The sequence below is a fragment of the Mastomys coucha genome, unplaced genomic scaffold (genome assembly GCF_008632895.1).
Source record: "Mastomys coucha isolate ucsf_1 unplaced genomic scaffold, UCSF_Mcou_1 pScaffold22, whole genome shotgun sequence".
NCBI classification, from domain to species: Eukaryota; Metazoa; Chordata; class Mammalia; order Rodentia; family Muridae; genus Mastomys; species Mastomys coucha.
In genome coordinates, this window is record NW_022196905.1 from 33817850 (window position 1) to 33825528 (window position 7679).

Here is a 7679-nt window from a genome sequence, read left to right on the forward strand (position 1 = left end):
AAGAAGAAGAAGAAGAAGAACAAGAACAAGAACAAGAACAAGAACAAGAACAAGAAGAAGAACAAGAACAAGAACAAGAACAAGATGAGAAGAAGAAGACAAAGAAGAAGAAGAAGAAGAAGAAGAAGACAAAGAAGAAGAAGAAGAAGAAGAAGAAGAAGAAGAAGAAGAAGAAGAAGAAGAAGAAGAAGAAGAAGAAGAAGAAGAAGAAGAAGAAGAAGGAAGGAAGGAAGATGACAATGAATTTATTTCTGAGATGGGAGTTAGGATGATTCTTCCCTTAGAGTCAGCTATAACCTCTGCCAGGAATGTTTCTCTTTGCCCCCAAGGCCTTTCCTCATGCATCCATAACTGTTCACTCCTGCATATGAAGGGTGATCAATAAAGTATGGGACAACACTGAACAGCCATTTGGGAAAGGGAGGAAACTTCTCAGCCAATATGCCCGAGACAGAGAACATATTAATTCTACTTTGCTGTCCAGCTGCTGTCTAAACATCGTACTGTTAAACACATAGAGACAAAGTGAAGGGTACTCCTCAGGGTCACTTCATTTCTTTGCTTTAATTTGAGAAGATAGTAACTTAGGATCTAATTGTGTGTTTTCAGGGTATTGGTTTGAGACCATGAATCTCCTACATGCTAACATTGCAGAGGCTTGGGGGGGTTCTAGTACTTATGCAGAAATGCATCCCAACCCTGCATCCCAACCCTAACGCAGGTCACATGTCCTGGGAGAGTCTACTCTCCTCCTTCCTCACTAGAGTCTTCTCTGAAATAAAGTACAGAATTTGTAAGAGAAAGCCTTAGTTGTACATATTTGGGGATAAAAATCAAACCAAAAGGGTTAGCAAGAAGCTGTACCTGAAGGCAGACAGAATATGGCTGAGGACCCCAAAGGACTAAACCACAACCCTCACACTATTAATAATGAAACACTCTCCCCATTGGCTTTTGTTCACTCCTGTCTCTTTATAATTAGATGTGAAATGTAAATTAGATTCCATAGCTCTCCTGCCTAAAACTCTCAAAAATTTTCCCCTTATATTGGTGTCAATTCCCAACTCTGTAGCTTTCTGTACTTCAAACTGAATGCATTCCATCTTCTCCTTGAGCCCAGCAGCCTTTTGTGTACCACAGGTCTTCGGGTCTTTGCATCTTCTTTCTCAGAACTCTGCATGATCACATCTTTCCTCACACAGGTCCTCTCAACACTTCTATTACTTCTTTCAAGATGGCTTCTCTGAAAAGCCCAGTGTAACACAGGACTCTCCTCAACTCTGTTAGATCATTTTGCATCCTCCATCTCCCTACACAGGGCTTTCTCATTCCTAAAGTTTTGTGTTTATTCACTCACTGTTCATTTTCAATTTGTCTATTTCCCTCCTGGTGTGCTCGGTACATAAGATGTTCAGTAAACAATGTCTAGCTTCTTGGGTGGTCTTGCATGAATTACTTAATCCCCTTAGGTCTCAGCTTTCACATTTAAAACTGAAGATATTAGACAAAAGGATCCTTGAATATATGAATTTTCTACCCTGTAGCAGGATTTGTGAGTTAGAATTGGGATAGAGGAAACTACAGTTTTTGGATGAGACGAAGGATGAGCTCTTGAGGTGCCAAAGCTGATTTGTGATGTGAAGCTGAATAAGAAAAATATAGCTGGTAACTCTACTCAAACCCACAGTTATTGACTGTCAATGCATTCAGATTTCACAAAAAGGAAATTCCATTCTGTTAGTTGATGGCTAAGACAACATCATAAGAAGACCAGGTATTTAGGGTAGGCCTTGAAAGGTGAGCCACTTCAAGACAGTCCTGTCACTTTAAATGACAAGATACGTTAAGGGAATTTTATCTTGATTATTTTTAGATCATCCTCCCTTATCTGTGCAGCTGGGGTAAAGGTAAAATAAAGAACTGGAGATGCAACTGTAGTCCTTGAGGACAGGAACAGTGATTGTTCAGGCAGAATAAGGATACCCATTTCACTTTTAATTATATGTGTTATATGGAAATGTATTTGAAACATTTATACTAAAATAATCACTGTTTGGCTGAAATTAAAATTAAGCTGAGCATGCTTCATTTTTATTCAGAAAAACTGGCAATCTTAATTCTAGGACATCAGATGACAATATTGGTCCTGCTTAGTACCGTGGGTTCCATAGGATTCAGAGTCCAGTCCCAAGTTCATCCTGACATTATGAAAACTGAATTTTGCTGATCTATAACCTACCAGGGTTGCCTTTTAAACAAGAGAAATATATCTTCCTGTGCTGAAAGAGAGCTTAATCACTGTCTACTGTCTCTTTATCGGTTCCCTTTCAGCTCTCATAAGAACCCCACTTTTGTTTGATATCTTATATGGTTATCTTTCTACTCACTAAGTGACTCACTTAGCCACTTTCTGTCTGTCCACTACTCAAGGACCAAATTTATATTCTAGCTGAAATCACACACCTAGGTTTCATTAACACTAGTCATCATTTACCTTAAATTGTGATATCAGATTGCCAAATGCCAAGAGACCACCACTCTACTGCAGTTTGGTGTCATCACACTCTGACTGCTTTTACTGTCTCTATATGTTAACTGGGAGAGTGATATAGGCAACACCATGTCCACTGTCCTAGGTGAATAGTATCACCTAATTCTATCCTAATCAGATTCCTCCTAGAGACTTCCAGCTCTTTCCTCAGCTCCATTCTGTACCAAGGAAGGACATTGTGCTTCCTGCTCTTTTGTCTATTTTCTCTTCTCAAGGTACCAAGATAGTGATGGCTATTTTTTTGTTTTGTTTTGTTTTCTTCTGTAGAAGCTGGTGCCTAGCATGCAGCAGCTGCAAACAATATTTGCTGGTTGAAGCAAAGAGTGGCAACATAAACATACAAAGCAAGACCTCCAAGAAGACAAAGGACATCAGAAAAGCTTATAGGTCTTTAGGAACCCTGGGCATCTCTGTGAATCTGGTTCTGTTAGAAGCATCCCACTGAGCATTGTGGAGGAAGCAGCTGAGAGGCCTCATTTCTCCCTTCCCCACATCACTGAATCCACATGGCCAATTCTGAGATCCAGAAGGGCTCTTCTGTGAAGATTTCCTCTCCCACTGAGTTAGAAACAGAAGTAGTGATATCAGCCATAAACCAAAGAGCAAGCTGGTCTCTACATGCTGGCCACCTACTGCGAAGCATTCAGGTTTGTCCCTCAGAGAAAAGACTCCTGTCATATTTTATCTCCTGGGCTCTTGAACATTGGAAATATTGAACAGGTAAATTAATGCAACTTCCTGAGGATAGGTAGGCCAGCATACTTTCCCTGAAAGAGCCATCCCATTTCATAACTCTCTTGTCCTCTTGTTCATTGTTCAAGTGCCCCCAAAGGCAGACCTACTTCATAAGTGGTCTGGAATGCCATAACTTGTCCCAGGAGCCAATAACATTTGCTCTGAAGTCTAGTATGTCTGGGTAGTAGAAACTCTTAGTTTAAAATGTGTGTACATGTGTGAATGCATATGTGTGTGTGTTTGTGTCTGTGTGATGAATATAATAATATTACAATGGAATTAACATTTCATTAGCCAGAAGTAAGAGTAACAAAGCATAAAGAATATCCAGAGTTATACAATTAAAGGCAGACAGAGCACAGCTGAAGCCTAATCATTCTGAGAACAGGATCAATTTTGTGATGTCTATTCTGTCAACTATTTTCAAGAGTTTTCTCACCCATCTCTGTACTAATATCTCCTGAGTTCTTTATCATGAGCTTATTTTCTGGATGAAAATATTGAGATTCAATGAATTTAAAACTATACACAGTCAAAAAAACTAATTAGCAACAAATTCCAAGTTCAAGTTCAAATATCTGTGACATAAATACACATTAAATATATGTAATTCAGTGAACTTATGTCTTATGTCCTCTATCTGTGAAGTGATTATACTAAATGATCATTATGGATATTTTTTTAAATTTAACAATCTTGATTCTCCAGAGCCTAAGGCAGAAAACGATCAAGAGTCTGAGGCAACATGGGTTACATAGCAAGACACTGTCTCAAAGAAAACAAAACAAAACACAAACAAGCAAAAATTCCCACAAAGAATAAATTAATTAATTAATAAAAGGAATAGAAAAACCTCAAGGGATTAATTCATGAGGTTATTTCACAAATGTTTATTCAGAAAGGAGATTTAGTAGGCACTCAGGAAAATGGCAAGCAAAATCAATACATGCTCTCTCTTCATCAAACTTACAATTTAATCAGAGGCAGATGAGAAAATGGATAAGAATCTATTGTCAGTAGTATTTTGCCAGAGAGGAAAACAGGCTTCCCAAGAAGAAACTAAACAAGATGAGTAACCAGAGCATGGATGTCAGAGTAGGGAGCAGAAGTGGCAATCAACAGCACAAACTCCAGAGAGACAAGTCAAAACAGAGCCTTCGGGAGAAGCATGGGCCAAGTTATAGAGAATAGTATCACCACATCAAGGGAATGGACTTTCTGTGGTTTTGGAAACAACCAGGAGGACTGTCTGGGAAAGTAGAATAAAGATGCCTACCACCAAGATTCTGTGGTTTTTGAAGACATATGGTAACCTCCCTTGCTTCAGTTTACCTACTGTAAATGGGGGTATTAATACAACTTACCACCTTAGAGTCACAGAGAGAATTCCCATCATGCTGAGCAGAGATTGTATGGCCCCAGAAGTCATCATTGATATTTTCATTTTAGTCCAATCACTGCTTTGATCCTCCTGGGTTATGGCATCATTCTCATACTATGTCCTTAAAGAGTCTAAGACAGCTTAGAGACTAAACCGCCCTACACAACTGGAAAACTTTCAAACAGAGCAATATTCAGAACAATTCACTGGTCAACTTTCTCTACATCATACCTACAGTGATGGCTTCTACACATGTTGAAGGAGTTCAGAGAATATTGCTATGTCTTTGTCTTGCCTACAAGAATACATGGGGGAGGGTCCCAGGATATGAGCAAAACAGGAAGATAAGAATAGAGAGTCATAAGTCCCCAAGTAGTCAGGAAATTTGTTGGGTTCTAGCAGATGTCTACTCATAATGAATGATTCTGAGAACAGCACATTCAATACCCATCACAACAAGAATGGGTCTAAAGGTGTTTGGTACCTGATTCCATTGCTATAGCATAATCTCCAGGAACAGGTTTCCATGGAGCTGCATATCAAGTGCCACTTAGAAGAATTGTGTTAGTGAGGAAGACAACAGCACAGCTTTCTGTCACTGCCTATGGGACTCATATCTTTACATTTATCAGTAGTCACCAAGCCTATTCCTCAAGAGATCACAAATAGCATGGACTGGATAATAATAAAACAATTACCAATAACAAAAGCCACGCACAGTGGTGTGGACCTGTAATCCAGGTAATTAGGAAAATCAGAAAGAAGATCCAGTACACCACAGGCAACATGAGATTTATTCTCAAGCAAATAGACAGTCCTAAACAAATAAGCAAGCAAACAAAAATCAAACCAAGTACCAAAGTCTCAGAAAGGAATGTTTAAGTTCAAGTTCTGGCTTTGTCTTCAGTTTGGCCAGGACTCTGCTTTCTCTCTCTCTCTCTCTCTCTCTCTCTCTCTCTCTCTCTCTCTCTCTCTCTCTCTCTCTCTCTCTGTGTGTGTGTGTGTGTATCTCTGTGTGTGAACTCACTATTAAGAATTTCATGACCCTTCCTGACATTTCTGACTTTCTTCTCTACATCTGTGCTACTATGTTCTGAAAGTTTATTTTCCCCATGTGTGGAAAAGGAAACTGTGGTTCAGGCAAGCACCTGAACCAATCTTTCTAACTAGCAAATGACATCAGTTCTATAACCACATGCTTGGAATTGTCAGAGGCAGCATTACAGCACAGATTTGTGGGAATATATAAACCATCAGCTTTCAATAGTGCTTGGCTGTCTACAAAGGTATAATAGCCCCAGACACAGGTTGGGAGTGAGAGTTCATATAGAAGCTGTCTGGCTGATCTGGATAGAAGAGTCAAGAGATGGACTTCCCAAAGGCTACAAAAACTTAAGCCCTTTATCCTTTCCTGTCTCCAATGAGTCAAATATAAAACATACAAAGTCTCACTCTCTTCTGGTCTAAGTATGGGAACATCCATGCCTGACAGAGAAGAAATGGTTGTGAGTCCATCCTTAGTGGTTACCAGTTCTATCATTGTGAGAAACTCATTCAACTTCTGTGGTAGCCATGATCTATAAACTGTAAATCAATAGTCACAAAGTCCCACTATACCTAGTGCAGTACTCAGATCAGTGGCACTTACATCATCTAGAAACTTTTAGAAACTTTTAGATGGATAGTCTCAGGTGACATTCTAAATTTACTGATCCAAAAACCCCATCTTATCAAAGCCCAAGGTGACCCTCAAGACCCTCAATGTTTCAGATATCTTATATGAAACTTAATTTTTCTGAACACTACCAGTTATACCATAATGATCTGCTGAGTGGGTGAAATGTAGAGTCTCAACACAAAAGTAAAAGAAGGCCATGTGCAGACCTTGAAATTTGGACATTTAACTGGCTATTCATGTATGATGAAGGAATGTCATATCTTACTCACTGTTTATATCTGGGGGTTCAGAGAGCCCCCAGGAAATAGGCTTGGATAATTGAATATCTCTCTTCCAATTTTGCTGTGTTAAGAATTAATCCAAAAAGTGAAAATTGTTCTATAAACTATATAACCTGATTCACATGCAAAAGAACAGTTCACACCTCTGTGAGGATTGGAAATGGGGTGAAATTGATGCTTGGAATAAAGACAAGAATAAAGACAAGTGATGGGAGAGAAGGACAGTGGAAATGTGGAAGCAACAAATTAGAAAAGACATCAGGCATTAAAATAAATGTGTGTTAGGTGTATGTATATGTATATATTTGAGGTACGTAGGTAGGTAGGTAGGTAGATAGATAGATAGATAGATAGATAGATAGATAGATAGATAGATAGATAGAGAAAGACCGAGAAAGAGAAATGATGAGGCACACAGATATAGAGAGACACCTAGAGACAGAGAAGAAGAAGAAGAGAAAGAGGAGAGAATGAGGGAAGAAAGAGGGAGGAAAGAAACAAGAGAGGGAGAAAGGGGAGGGAGGAAGCAAGATGGGAGTAGGAAATGGGAATGGAAGGAGAAGACCAAGAGCAAATAGAAGATTTTGAAATAATAAAGGCAGTCAAGTAAGTCATAGAGTACACATTCTCAGAAATCCTCCTATATAAAATATTATACTAAGAATGTCCATCTTAGGATATATTTGATTTTAAAATCCATTAAAATGAACATTTCATTTTAATCAGGCATATCATGAAGAATCTGTTTATACCTTTAGTGCTTAGTACCCAGATGGAATGGAAGCTGATGGAAGCCAACTCTGGTGAATTTGGACATTACATTTGATAAGAAGCTAGCTTGCTAGGCAGGCGATTTGAGATGAGATGCTGTAGGACTGGAAGCCAAGACTGGATTTCCTTTCCTTTTTCAAATACTTGGGCAGGAAGCATCATCTTTAGCTTTCCATTAATTCTCTGTTCTTTAGTCCATTCCACAGCACTTCTATTTCATTCTATTTCAAAAGCTAAATGACAAGTGTCTTCTCTCTCTCTCTTTCTCTCTCTCTCTCTCTC